Raw genomic sequence first — 14410 nt, 5'->3', positions numbered from 1 at the left:
GCGCGTAATCCTACATGTACATGTGCACAAAGGTGTTTGCGGCAGTAGGGTTTTTTGTTTGAGTGGATGCATTCTGAATACCACATTTGGCTTGATCATAGGTTCTTCAGATACAATTCTTTTTTAACCCCTTCGCTGTGGCGGCTATTCCGCCGCAGCGCTAAGGGGGTGGGGCAGCCACGCGGCGGCTCCATACTGTGACGAAACCGCTCCGTCACGGCTCGCGGGTGAGCTGTGCTTGTGACGGAACGGTTCCGTCACGAACCCGCCCGCCCATTAAAGCGTCAGCGCAGGCGCAAAATCAGCGCCGCGCAGGCGCGGCGAGCGGGCCGTGACGGTACCGTTCCGTCACAAGCACAGCTCACCCGTGGCTTGTGACGGAGCGGTTTCGTCACAAGCATGGGAGGGGTTAAATAAAACTGTGACGAATATTCTTTACTTGCAAAGCTTTCTTTCCTAAAAGGGAAGACACATGATTAAGATTTTAATGTAGAATCCACAAGACACTGCAAACATAGGGCCTCCTTTACAAGGCCATTGCGCCACTGGTGCGTCACTTTTTTTTAACACACCGGCGGCACAGTGTGCCTGCCCATATATACAAGCCACGTAAAGTTACCCACTGTGATTTTTCATGACCTTGTAAATATGAGTTCCTTTCACACATTACTCCGGATGAAAGGGGCATTCCATGGGTGTTGTTGTGGATGTTCCAACGCAACATCCATGCAACTTGACATATTCCTAGATTTACAATGTTTTAAAAAGCTGGGAATGCGTCAGAATCCTTGGCCTCACTAGGGAAGGGGTAGGAGTGGTGCAAGAGGAGAAATACTTTTATTTCTCCTCGTTCTTTTCTCTTTCTATGCATGCTGTATTCTACAGCATGCATAGAAAGAGGACATGTCATCACTGATTGTTTTTGGGCTTCCTGCACAAAAACAATCATCCCCACAATGCAGGCATCCCTGAAAAATGACACAAGGGTGCCTGCGCTGGCACATGGCAGCCAATTGTGTGCCAGCGCAGGGGAAAGCACACGCATGCATTGCATTGTTGTCAACACAATGCATCCATATGCTTTGAAAATTATGCAGCTCTGCGCAGCAAAATGGCTTGCGGCGCGACTCTGCATCATTTTCTTGTAAATGAGGGGCATATTGACCACCCCCAAATTCATGCAGTGAATTAACTATGCCTAAGTGCTTTAAAAGTGAAGAAATCAACATGAAACTCGCCACTCTTTGCAAATCGTATACCACTTAAAGGCTCATAATTACCAGTTTGAACTCAATAAATTAATATTATTTTTGGAAATTCATTTTTCAAAACAAAAAGTTTTTATTTATTTCGGTCTCTTCAAGAAGTAAACTATTTACATACATTTGTTTGCATAACATTTCCCTTCGAGTTGGAAGAACATTGCTATACCTTTTTAAAAATGGTAAAAATCTGTTCTAATTTATTTACATTTTTTTGTGTAATACTTGACTTGCATTAATGGGCGAACAAAATTACATTGGTACGAAGAAAGGCTGTTGCTACTAGAGATGCTTCAAGAGAAGGTGCATGGAGTGCAATGTTTTTGGAAAAACCGAGTACGTTACAATAATCCCACTGTGTGAGCACTGTACAGATGAACTAGAATGTATGTGCACCTGATAAGTGACTCAATTGAATTTGCACTATTTGGATATACATGCACCTGGCAATTTCTTGATTTGGTTCCAAGAATTACATTCATTATATCCAAGTAAGGTGCTAGCAAGGATTCTGAAAACCTCGTACTTTGCATACCGTTCACAATATTAAAGAATTTAAAAAATGGGTAAATAAATTCATAAACGAGAATGCTACATGGTGCCCATTTAACTATGTGCCAAATGTATCTTTTAAAACTGATACCTCTATTATTGAAGCTAAGAAAATGAAATGGCAAGCTAGTCATTGTTGACTAGGACATGAAAACTACAATACAAAAGCTGCCGTCTAGAATAACAGTATAAACAATTTTAGAACATGCACTGGTGTGTGTTTTACATGGAAAACAGACGCCAGAATTGACATATACTACATAGCATGGCATCTGCTTCACTTAGGATTTACAATGAGAAGACTTCAAATCTGTGTATCCTTCCGCTGAGGTACCACAAGGTGAAATACATGGACTGTAGGAACATGTGGTAACTTGATATATTTAAACCAAGGAGCACTTTGCTAGACTGGCTGCTGAGGTATTCATATTTCTGGTGCCCTGTGGTGTCTTTCTGTATATAAAGGACCCTATATTCATGGTGTCAATCAAATGCTGTTGGAGGTTCCAGACTGTTCGGTTCTTAAACTAATGTTCCCAAGTCAGGCAATAAGCCAGGGACCAGGCACTTTACTCAGGAAGCACCAGGTGTGGGTGAGGACAAGGGTGCACTTTTCTCCTCTACATATTTGAAAACTTTGGTGTATCGGACATCTGGAAACGGTTTAATTTCTCAGGATTATTGGATGCCATGTGTGAAAAATCACGGATTACGTCCTGGTAGGTCTCGTCACCTGGCTGTCCATACAGTCCTTCAGATTCCCGCATCTCCTCATTCATTCTTGCCACTCGCAACAGGTTTACAATATCAGCATTTGCAGCTTCAAGTGCAATAGTCAAAGGGCATTTTCCTTCTTCATCTTTGGTGTGCTGATTTGCCCCACGCTTCAGAAATAAGCAGACTTGCCCGGTGTGCCCTAAAACAGTTGCATGATGCAGGGGTCCTCTGCCATGCAGGTCCATGTGATTAACATTGGCACCATTCTGCAGCAGGAACTCACAAGTGACCAAAGAGCCCCCATGCACAGCCTGAATGAGGGGTGTTGCATTGTTGTCCTCTGCATTCACCCAGTTAACATCTGCGCCATGTGCCAATGCTTCTGCCATATCAGGAAGGCTTCTCTCATGCGCAGCTCGATAAAGGTACAGCCCCGGATGAAACTTTTTTGAATCCTGAAATACTGCAGAATCTCGCTTCTCGACTTCTAGGACTGGTTGATGCAAACTTTTTGAGGATACAAAAGAGGCAAGAAGTTCTCGAATGCCTTCTGAACTGAAGTTCAATACACTGGCATTGCTTTTCACTGAACTTCTGGCAGATGTTGAGAAGTGATCCTGTGATGCCAGGGACTTCTCAGAACTGCTGAGGTCTTCGTTCTTGCACTGGGAATAAGGCCTTTCCTGTCCATCAGGAGGGTGTGAAGCAACGCAGTCCTGGTTCACAAACCTCTTTTCCATGTACTTTGCTCTGATATATGCCTCCTTTTCCACTCTTGGACTTTCATTGTCTGGCTTCTTTACTCCAAGGGTTTTCAATTTAGCTTCATATATTCGATTAATAACTTGATTTCCCAGTTCATACATCAGCTTTAGTACTTCAGGCTCCCATGTATCTAACGTTAATGACCTTACTTTTGAAATGTGCACACCAAGGCTCCTGTGTATCTCAGAACACTCAATGCACAGGATGATTCCAAGGTTGATGCTGGCCCATTGCGGATCCGCCAGACCACAATCGCAGCAGACCGAGTTTCCAGCGATACACTGGATCCGCTGTAAGGCACTTTCACCTTTAACTGATTTTTCTTGCACATTGCTGCCAGAGTCCAGACTTCCTGTGGAAGGTGGAGATTTCTTATCCAGCTTCTCCGTCTCATCACTCTTTTCTCTATATGCTGCAGCAATGCCGGTTTGGACAGCTTTAATCCATGCCTGTCGCAGCTTTTCTGAGTCAGCCTGTAGCATGCGGCTCTTTGTTGGTGTGACTACTTCAAAGCAGAAACGTCTTTCTATGTCTTCAAAGTGTTTAACTGTGCAGAGCCGTAAATCTTCAAAAACCACTTTGGGGTTATCCTTCATTTTTTTCTGATATACCAGTTGGTTGTTTTGTATTGAGAACCAGCGCCTGTTCCAAGCTTTAAAGGCATTAGAGGCCCTTTTAAAGAGATATCCTTCCACCACAATGCCATTAGCAGTATCAACATTGTATTGAAGTCCGAGATCATCGTTGGTGAAATCCTCCTGCTGAATAGTGGAGTGTTTTTGTTCCATGTCCCTCTTCTGCTTTGCTGCATGCACATCAAGCCGATCCAGCTGTGAACCAAGCTCTTCCATGTGCGGTTCAAGTTCACTGAAGAGATCGTAGCCCTGGTGGAAGAAGCCGAGATGTGCCTTCATGAAGGACAACATTGATTTTAAAATTTCAGACCTCCGCCTTGACTGAAGAACATTGATTTGAAGGACGTTGTCCAAAGCTATGTGCTGGAAGCACTTTCTTTTTGCGATTAAGATGTTTGTTGCCTCCTCCACCTCGTGCAGTTTTGTTCTTTGAACTTCGGCATGTTTAACTAGAGCGTTTTCTTTTTCTTTACTGACCTTATCAAAGTGCTTCTTTGCATCTTTGAATTTTGGAAGATCGTCCTGAATAAATGTCTGGAGCTGTGTTTGAATGGATCTCTGAGCTTCGTCAAACAGGATTGTGTGATAATTGATCATTTCTTGGAGGCAGTCTGAAAACTTGGTCAAGCTAGACTCAATCACCACATCCTTGCTCGAATACTGTGCCAGGTCCCGCATGCCATTCATAAATTGCTTGTTGGCAGCACAAAAGGCCTTGCCTGCATCAATCATGCCACTACATAGCTTAACAAGCTTATCAAGTTTCACTTCCAGTCCCGTCACATCACCTTCAACCTCCTTCAAAGCGGCTCTGAAACGGGGAGAGTCCTTCAAGCACTCCTCGAAATCAACGCCCCCCTTCATGCTGTCGCCTCGGCCCCTCCCGGGCGATCAAGGTGAGGGCAGGAATAAGGAGGCAGCAGCAAGATGAGGGGGTCTGAGCACAGCAGTTGAAGTCTGTCACTCTTCAGCCTGCCTCACCGCTGCGCAGCTCTCAGCCCTCGGCGCTTCCTCCACTTCTGAGCACGGTCCCTGCTGGCAGACACTTCAGTCTCCTAGATACGCACATAGACATAGACAACAGACAACAATGCAAGAGTCTGAGCGTCATAGACACAAAATATAGAATCAGATTGTGGTCCTCAGCAGGGTTCCACCAATGTATTTGCATTATCAGCAACAAGGCAATTTATCATTGGAGGTAGTGGTCTTAAATAATTTTTCTGTACATAGGCAAACTTGTTTTTTTCATTGTCTGGTCACAAAGGTCCATTTTAAAGGAAGGTTTCTGCAAGCACAGACACTCCTGCTCCCCAGAGTCTTTGCCAATAAGGGATACCTGTCTGCTAAACTACTATACTATTGAACGTGTTACAGATTATTTAACACCTCACAGATGCCTTAATTAGGACTGTGGATTCTGTAAAACAAGATGTTTATAATGTCCGAAAATCAATAGATCAATACAGCTCTTGATTGACAGTTTTTACTTTAGGGACATGTATTTTTTTCTTTCACACTTGCTCCTTGGAAAGAGAAACCATTAAGAGTAAGTGAGGTCTGCAGTCAGCAGGTATGGGTCCATGGCCACGTTTTGTACATGAGGAACAGCAGTATAGACTAATACATCACCAGAGAACATCACATTAAATTCAAAGGAACACATAAGCACACATCTTAATTTTATCCAGGCCCAGCTCCAGGACTTTTTATTAGGGTGGGCCAAGTGTGCATTCGGGTGGGCCACGGCGGGCCAGATTTGTCACTTATATGTCTAGCCAGGCCTGCTTCAGGGCCCTCCTTTATCTCTCCTAAGTCTTACAAGGAAGGGCCAGTAAAGCTCATTATTTTCCTTTCAAATCTCTTTCTAAATGTTCTCACTCTCAAAAAGTTTTCTTTTTCATGTAATGTCCCCTTGATGGAAAGAGAATGTTTCTGATGTTAGTGTATCAGGCAAGTGACACTTCTCGGGCTCTCCCTCATGACCTCCTCCTTGGATCCCTTCACTGCCACCCTCCTCCAGCGCCCCTCATTTCTCCGTAGCCCCCGCTATTGATCTCTTCCTCAGATTCCCTCACTGCCACTGTCCACCAGCGCCCCTCATCTCTCCGTAGCACCCTATTGACCTCCTCCTCAGACTTCCTCACTAAAACCCTCTTCCAGTGCCCCTCATCTCTCCGTAGCCACTCTCTCTTATGCATTTCATTTGTTGTATATCTCTACTCATATTATTGTAGGGTGTCACAGTACTTTACATCACACACACATTATACAGAGACAAACGATCAGGCAAATATGTAAATCAGTCTACAGGGAATGTCACATAAGCCAATGAAGATTACAAGATGTAGGAATCACATGTCATCCATACTGGTGGGCAGTATATTTTAAGAGCGTCTGGAGAAGCACAATGTAGTAATGGATCTCTCAGTTAAATTTAAGAAAATGAACTAGAGATCCAATTAGCATATTGTAAATTAAAGTTAGGGGTTTTATTTGAGAAGGAGAGAGAAAACCCACAACTACACATGTCGAGGTCTGAGGCAATATTCCACGGAACATAACCATTCCAGAACACATCAAATGAGAATAAGAACTTAACACATAAAACATTCTTTAAAGATATAGGGCCCGATGTAGGTAAACTCCAATTTACCACTTATTAAATACCGAATCATACCGATTCGGTATTTGAGAAGTGGTAAATTGGAGGGGGGGGAGATGTGGGTATTTCTGTAAATACCGAATCGGTATCTCCCATTGATTCCTATGGGCCTTGAAGCCCATAGGAATCAAAGGGCATTACCGAATCGGTATTTACCGATTCGGTAATTACTGATTTCTGCAAGGGTGCAGGGGGTGTCACTTTGACACCCCCTAGCACCCCCAATACAGGCTTGGGTGCCATGTGGCAGGCATACATGCCCTAGGGGCAGGTCTGCCTGCCACATGGCATAGGTGTGCATGCACACATGTGCATGCACACCGGAATCGGTATTTTACCATGAAGTTGTATTTCATGGTAAAATACCGATTCGGTAACACCTGTGGGACTCAGAAGAGTCCCACCTACATTAGGAATTTACCGAATCGGTAGAATTACCGAATCGGTATTTTACCGATTAGGTAATTTTACCGATTCGGTAAATGTGCAGTTACCTACATATGCCCTTGGAAACGGGCACCTACATACCAAATGGCCATTTACAGGTCGGAAACGGCCGAAATCGGCCGTTTCCGACCGGTATTAAGGCTCCTACATCGGGCCCATAGTGTCATTGTTGGACTTGGCCCTTTCCCCCAAATTTTTCGCTTTTTGCCCTCCTAATTTGAATGTCTCCCCCATGGTATTAAACATATAAGGACCATGTGTGGTAAGAGTTGCCCTGTTGTAAAATTAAATGTGGTTAGATGGTGTGCCGAAAATATTCCCCCATGTTAAAAATGCACCTGACTGAAATGTACTGTGATTTTAAAATGGATGCCATGGCCCTGGGTTTTGCCACCTGACGGCGTTGGGTTGGCGGTCTAGTTATTAATACCCAGCCACCCCTAGCTTTTGGAGGGAAGCCTGGCACCCAGGGTGCTCAACCCCTCCCCTTGAGCCAGTGTGAACCAGTTTGCCCCAACGTTCCGGAAGGTGCTGGCTCTGTGAGGGAGGAGGGTATAAGAAGGGAGAAGTGCCACCATAAAGTCAGTCAGCGCTGGGACAAGGAAGAGAGGGGACCTGCTGTGAGGTGCTACCGCCACATGGGCCTGTGAGCTGGCCCTGCACCCCTATAAACCCCCCCCTCTGCTGTCCCCATGGGCCCCTGACAAGGGAGGACCCTACCTAGGTCCCTGACGCTGTGGGACCTTGAACTACGACAGCGCTGAGGGAAAGAGGTGCCCAGGAGAGGAGGAATGCTGTGGGTTTGAACCCCCCAGGAGGTGAGGAGTGTGCCCCTGGGGCTGGCTGTGGAACTGTTCGCCCCCCCCCTCCGTGAGGTGCGCCTGTCAGACGCTGTTTGGGGAGGTTGGTGCCCCCAGGAAGCTGTGGCCCCTTTGGAAGTGCTGCTGCTGCATTGCCCTTCAGCGCTGGACTGGGAGGAGCTGCGTGACCTTAGAAGCCCTGGACTGCCTACCCAGCGCTGTGGGAAGAAAAGCGCTTTGTTCTGAGGGCCTGCTGTGCTCCCCCTAGGAAGCGCTATAATTTGGAAGCGCTAATCTGCCCCAGAACTGCTGTGTGCGTGCCAGGAGCAGTGCGCTGTGAGTAGCACCGTGGTTTGATGAGTAGAGCGCTGTGGAAAATGCTGTTTCCTGAGGAGACTATGGCAGCCTGTGAATAGCGCCGTTTGAGAAGGCGCGCTTTTGCCACTATATCGAGAATTATTTAAAAGGGAGCTTACCCCTTATTGCCGCCGGAAATCACCGCCGCGGCCCAGCGCTGTCGTGGGGATTCCCCCCACTGCTGTGGGTATCGTTGCGGCGGCCCCCGGTACCAGGAGAGGGCCGCCGAAGTGAGAAAGGGGCCGCGCTAGGCCCTGAGGCCGCGGCACTCGCGTCACGTGACGGGGGCGCCGGCAGCGTCATCGGCCCTTCCCCCGCTAACGCCACTCAGGGATTGGTTGCCTGCCCGGGCGGCCGGGAGGACAGGAAGAAGCGGAGTAAAAGCCCCGGGTCCCTGTGAGGGAGGGAGGACCCGGGTGAAGCTTCGGTGCAGGGCCCCCGTGGTCAGGAGGGAGCCCTGTGAAGGACGACCGGAGCGGGAGTCCACCCCGCCGGTCTGCGGCCCGGATTGAGGAGGCAGCGAGGAGCGACCCAAAGCCCTGGGTCCCCTTGTAGGAGGGAGGACCCAGGCGACGCGCCGTTGCGGGGCCCCCGTGCTAAGGAGGGAGCCCCGAGAGAAGCGACCAGAGCGGGAGGCCACCCCGCCGGTCTGTGCCCCACGCGAGGGGCCGGTAAGGTAGGCTGGGCCGGGGTACACTGCCGGTGCCAGCCCCGCCTCCCGACCTGTGGGAACCAGTGAAGGAAGCCCTGTTGGGGCCACACAGAGATGCAGTGACCCCCCCCCCCCCCCCGGGCCCCCGAGAGAAGAGGGGAGGCCCGAGTGATGCCACAAGGAGGGAGGGGCCTCGAGGCACATTGCCGGTGCCTGCCCACTCCTCTGGAAAGGAGCCCTGCGTCCCAGTGGAAGAGGAGCCCAGACCCAGCAGCCTAAAAGCGTCCGGTGAGTGGGGCTTTGTGTAGTGGAGTTGAGGGGTGTGTCGGGGCATAACTCGGTGCCAGCCCCTGGAACAACCCTGAATTTACAGGTGCCCCATCTGGCAGCCAGCACCTGCACCTGAAGAGGTCCGGAGTCGGGGTACAGGGTCGGTGCCCGCCCCCCTTCTCTGGGGAGACTGTTGTTGGGCCTTGTTGACCCTAACTCACCAGAGAAAGAGTCCTGGAACAGGGCAAGGACCTCAGTTAGGCCCCTGGACTGGTACAGGGACAAGTTAACCCCTGGCTAGGTGTTAGGCACTGCGGAGTGAAGGGCTGGGTAACTCAGCCTGTTTGTTAATGGCTTGTTTATCCCTGAGTCCTGCAATGGTTATTTGCCATATTTATTTCTAATTAGGATGCTGGTTGCCCTATGGTAACGCAGCGTTTCCATGTTACCTGTCAAGGTGTGGTGCGCTTCCGTGCCTAGTTTGAATTGTAGGCTGGTTACCCTGCTAATGAGAATATGCTAATGTTATGCCTACACTAAGGTTATTGAGGTCCAGGTATACTGTTGTTTTACACATGATGGGTGTTGGTATGCTTTCATGCCCTTTTATTGCAGGTGTGCCCCTATGCTGGCCTGATGAGTTATTCCAGGCCCCTGTTTATGCCCCTTGTTAATGAGCCTGCCGTACTAATTTCTTACAGGTGCTCCTGTCTAGTATGTGCTGTGATGCTCTTGGGTTCTTCCCTTACAGGGGTGGGGATTGGCGTTATAACGCATGAGGTGTATTTATGCACAATGATAGATTTTGCAATTAAAGCCTACCCCCGAGGATGAGAGCCTGAGTTGGCCCCGCCAGATTGGCCCCAGGTCTAGTGTTTAGTTAACCATCCTTTTTCCTTTCAGCTATGGACTATGGACTCAACCCTTTTGTCCCATGTAGATAATTCCCCCTGATGTACTTGGCTCTGGCGCCAGTTGGCGCCCTGTTGTGATTACCACTATTTTGTTTCTTTTTACTTTGCAGGTTGGAGATGTCACTAAATTTATTCTTTTCCAACCAAAGGTGGTGTCGTGACTCTTTTGTAGTGTGATTGGTGTGTCGTCTGTAAATACTGCGTGAAGGCTTCACATGTCTTCGAAGTTTGGCCTGCCCGCTTGATGCCATGCTACCCCCTTGGAGATTTGGGTAACCCCCATTTCTTACATTGGTGGCAAGCGGTGGGATAGGACTTGTGCTTGCGCAGTACCACAGCGGCCACGGGTTACACTGCAAATAGAGCTTGGATGTAATCACAGCCTTTTTGTGGGGGATTATTGTTGTTTGGCTGAATATTGTTTTTTGATTGCTACCTCCTGAAGAGTGTTCTGAATTGCCCCCTTGTTCCACTGGGAGGGTGTGTCCCGGGTGTACCTCGCCACGATGGGGTTGATTTACCAGGAAGTGGAACTGATGGAGTACACCGAACAGGAGGTGATAGACTTCCTCCTGGAGAGAGGGATACCCCAAGTAGGAAACATTAGGAGAAATTTGTTTCTCTACGAGGCCCTCAAGAGGGGAGAGCCCTTGGAGATTGGTGGGGACTTATCTGACTACCCTCCCGAGGTTTTGAAGGGTCAGTGGGTTAGAGACCAGAGAGAGGGCTCCCCATCCAGAACCCTGGGAGGTAATTACTCCGATGAGGAGGAGGAAGAGTTTGAGAGGGCGGAGATGCCAGGAGCTGATGAGGACACTGTAGATAGGGAGTCCAGCACTGGGTCCAGCCCCGGGGCCACTGCCCAATCCCTTTCCCTGTCCCCAGAAGAGTGGGTAGATAGGAGGGAAGATAGGGAGTATCAGCTGGCGCTGGCAAAGCTCAAGCATGCCGAGGGCTTAGCGCAGCTGAGGGTAGAAGAGCAGCGACTAGAGACTGAAAAAGTCCTAGCCCAGGAGAGGATGGCGGAGGCGGAGAGGGCCTTCGCCAGTGAGAGATCAGCTCAGGTGGGTAGGTTGTCCCCTGAGAGTGGTTTTAGGAGTCTGGATTCACAGAGGAGGGTGGGATCCAGTGGTGGCAGCGAGTGTAGGTCCAGTGCAAGGAGTCCCACTCCCGAAGCCCAGGAGAAGGTGCCTGATTCCCAGGTAGAGGGGGACGGGTTAATGTTTAGGGGCAGAGGAAAGCTGTCCCACCAGTCCTGGGGAGACTTTGAGGAGGGGTGTTGGACCGCACTGGAGGATTGGTTGGTGGAGAGAGCAGTGGAGGATTGGGAAGGGCTGTGCCATGCCGCGATCCGGGAGCACATGCTGAGAACTTGTTTCCCAAGTCTGCGTCAGGTTCTCAGACCCCAGGGAACTTGCACGGGAGGCAGACCTCTGGGTAGGTGCCAGAGTGTCTGAGAAGGCTGAGGGGAGTGATCCTGAAGGGAGTGAGACGGGGAGCTGTCCCGAGGTGTCATCCAGAGGGAGGGATCCCCTCATGTCAGGAGGACCCGGAGCATCAATAATCGGAGCTCCAGTGGTTCGGGGGTCTGACCAGTCACCGGGTTTAGATCCTGGACTGGGGTTCCAGGTTCAGGGGTTGCCTGACCTAGAAGGTGGGGTACCCGTAATTCGGGTCCCTACCAAATTGACTCCCAGGGGTACTACTCCAGTGAGGAGGGTGCGGAACTCTGGGAGGGGGTACAGAGGGAGGAAGGTCTCTTCTCTGTCACCGGCTCAGCCACAGGGCGCAGATCCCGGGTTGGGTGGCCAGGGACAGGAGTTGCCTGCCCTGGTGGGAGGGACATCTGTAACCAGAGTCCCCCCGGAAGTGACTCCCAGGGGTACTTCTCCGGGTAGGAGGGTGCGGAACTCTGGGAGGGGGTGCAGGGGGAGGGAGGACTCGCCCGTGTCACCGGGTCAACCTGAGGGTTTCGGCTCCAGGTTGGGGAGAGAGTGTTGTGAGGGTGTCCCGCGTGGGAGATGGCGGAACCCTAGGAGGAGAGGTAGGGGGAGGAGAGCCTTGCCCCTAGTGACTGGTCTACCTGAGGACTTGGACCCCTGGCAGGTGGACCAGTGGCAATTTGGAAGGAAGAGAGTGGTTCAAGGGTACTCCCAGCCCGAGGCTAGAGCCTCCCACTCTATGAAGGAACAAGGGCCAGAGACTTATGGACGGCCTAGAGGCCCGTCCTGGCCACACCCCCCTAGAGAACACCAGTGGGGTGGTTTGGTTGTTGAAGGGAGGGATGCGGGAGTGAACCATCGGGTTCCGGAGTGGAGGAGAGACTGCAGGTGCTCCTGTAGTTGCGGGCCTGCGTCCACCTTTTTCCGCCTCAAGCAGGGAAGTCCATCAAGGTAATGATTGGCCTACCCTGGCTTTTGGCTGGGGGGGAGTTGTGTTGGACTTGGCCCTTTCCCCCAAATTTTTCTCTTTTTGCCCCCCTAATTTGAATGTCTCCCCCATGGTATTAAACATATAAGGACCATGTGTGGTAAGAGTTGCCCTGTTGTAAAATTAAATGTGGTTAGATGGTGTGCCGAAAATATTCCCCCATGTTAAATATGCACCTGACTGAAATGTACTGTGATTTTAAAATGGATGCCATGGCCCTGGGTTTTGCCACCTGACGGCGTTAGGTTGGCGGTCTAGTTATTAATACCCAGCCACCCCTAGCTTTTGGAGGGAAGTCTGGCACCCAGGGTGCTCAACCCCTCCCCTTGAGCCAGTGTGAACCAGTTTTCCCCAACATTCCGGAAGGTGCTGGCTCTGTGAGGGAGGAGGGTATAAGAAGGGAGAAGTGCCACCAGAAAGTCAGTCAGCGCTGGGACAAGGAAGAGAGGGGACCTGCTGTGAGGTGCTACCGCCACATGGGCCTGTGAGCTGGGCCCTGCACCCCTATAAACCCCCCCCCTCTGCTGTCCCCATGGGCCCCTGACAAGGGAGGACCCTACCTAGGTCCCTGACGCTGTGGGACCTTGAACTACGCCAGCGCTGAGGGAAAGAGGGGGCCAGAAGAGGAGGAATGCTGTGGGTTTGAACCCCCCAGGAGGTGAGGAGTGTGCCCCTGGGGCTGGCTGTGGAACTGTTCGCCCCCCCTCCGTGAGGTGCGCCTGTCAGACGCTGTTTGGGGAGGTTGGTGCCCCCAGGAAGCTGTGGCCCCTTTGGAAGTGCTGCTACTGCATTGCCCTTAAGCGCTGGACTGGGAGGAGCTGCGTGACCTTAGAAGCCCTGGACTGCCTACCCAGCGGGAAGAGAAGCGCTTTGTTCTGAGGGCCTGCTGTGCTCCCCCTAGGAAGCGCTATAATTTGGAAGCGCTAATCTGCCCCAGAACTGCTGTGTGCATGCCAGGAGCAGTGCGCTGTGAATAGCACCGTGGTTTGAGGAGTAGAGCGTTGTGGAAAACGCTGTTTCCTGAGGAGACTGTGGCAGCCTGTGAATAGCGCCGTTTGAGGAGGCGCGCTTTTGCCACTATATCGAGAATTAATTAAAAGGGAGCCTACCCCTTATTGCCGCCGGAAATCACCGCCGCGGCCCGGCGCTGTCGTGGGGATTCCCCCCACTGCTGTGGGTATCGTTGCGGCGGCCCCCGGTACCAGGAGAGGGCCGCCGAAGTGAGAAAGGGGCCGCGCTAGGCCCTGAGGCCGCGGAACTCGTGTCACGTGACGCGGGCGCCGGCTGCGTCATCGGCCCGCCCCCACCAATGCCGCGCAGGGATTGGTTGCCTGCCCGGGCGGCCGGGAGGACAGGAAGAAGCGGAGGAAAAGCCCCGGGTCCCCGTGAGGGAGGGAGGACCCGGGTGAAGCTTCGGTGCAGGGCCCCCGTGGTCAGGAGGGAGCCCTGTGAAGGACGACCGGAGCAGGAGTCCACCCCGCCGGTCTGCGGCCCGGATTGAGGAGGCCGTGAGGAGCGACCCAAAGCCCTGGGTCCCCGTGTAGGAGGGAGGACCCAGGCGACGCGGCGTTGCGGGGCCCCCGTGCCAAGGAGGGAGCCCCGAGAGAAGCGACCAGAGCGGGAGGCCACCCCGCCGGTCTGTGCCCCAGGCGAGGGGCCGGTAAGGTAGGCGGGGCCGGGGTACACTTCCGGTGCCAGCCCTGCCTCCCGACCTGTGGGAACCAGTGAAGGAAGCCCTGTTGGGGCCACACAGAGATGCAGTGACCCCCCCCCCCGGGCCCTCGAGAGAAGAGGGGAGGCCCGAGTGATGCCACAAGGAGGGAGGGGCCTCGAGGCACATTGCCGGTGCCTGCCCACTCCTCTGGAAAGGAGCCCTGCGTCCCAGTGGAAGAGGAGTCCAGACCCAGCAGCCTAAAAGCGGCCGGTGAGTGGGGCTTTGTGTAG

General features: G+C 51.4%; 1 pseudogene; it reads right to left on the bottom strand.

The window, feature by feature from the left end:
- Window positions 1-2434: 2434 nt before the first annotated feature.
- LOC147727550 (arf-GAP with coiled-coil, ANK repeat and PH domain-containing protein 2 pseudogene) lies at window positions 2435-4795 on the bottom strand (annotated as a pseudogene).
- Window positions 4796-14410: the final 9615 nt, after the last annotated feature.

The sequence above is a fragment of the Lissotriton vulgaris genome, chromosome 3_1 (assembly GCF_964263255.1).
Source record: "Lissotriton vulgaris chromosome 3_1, aLisVul1.2, whole genome shotgun sequence".
Classification (NCBI taxonomy): domain Eukaryota; kingdom Metazoa; phylum Chordata; class Amphibia; order Caudata; family Salamandridae; genus Lissotriton; species Lissotriton vulgaris.
Note: the sequence above shows the minus strand (reverse complement) of the source record. Positions and strands in the feature narration are given on the sequence as shown.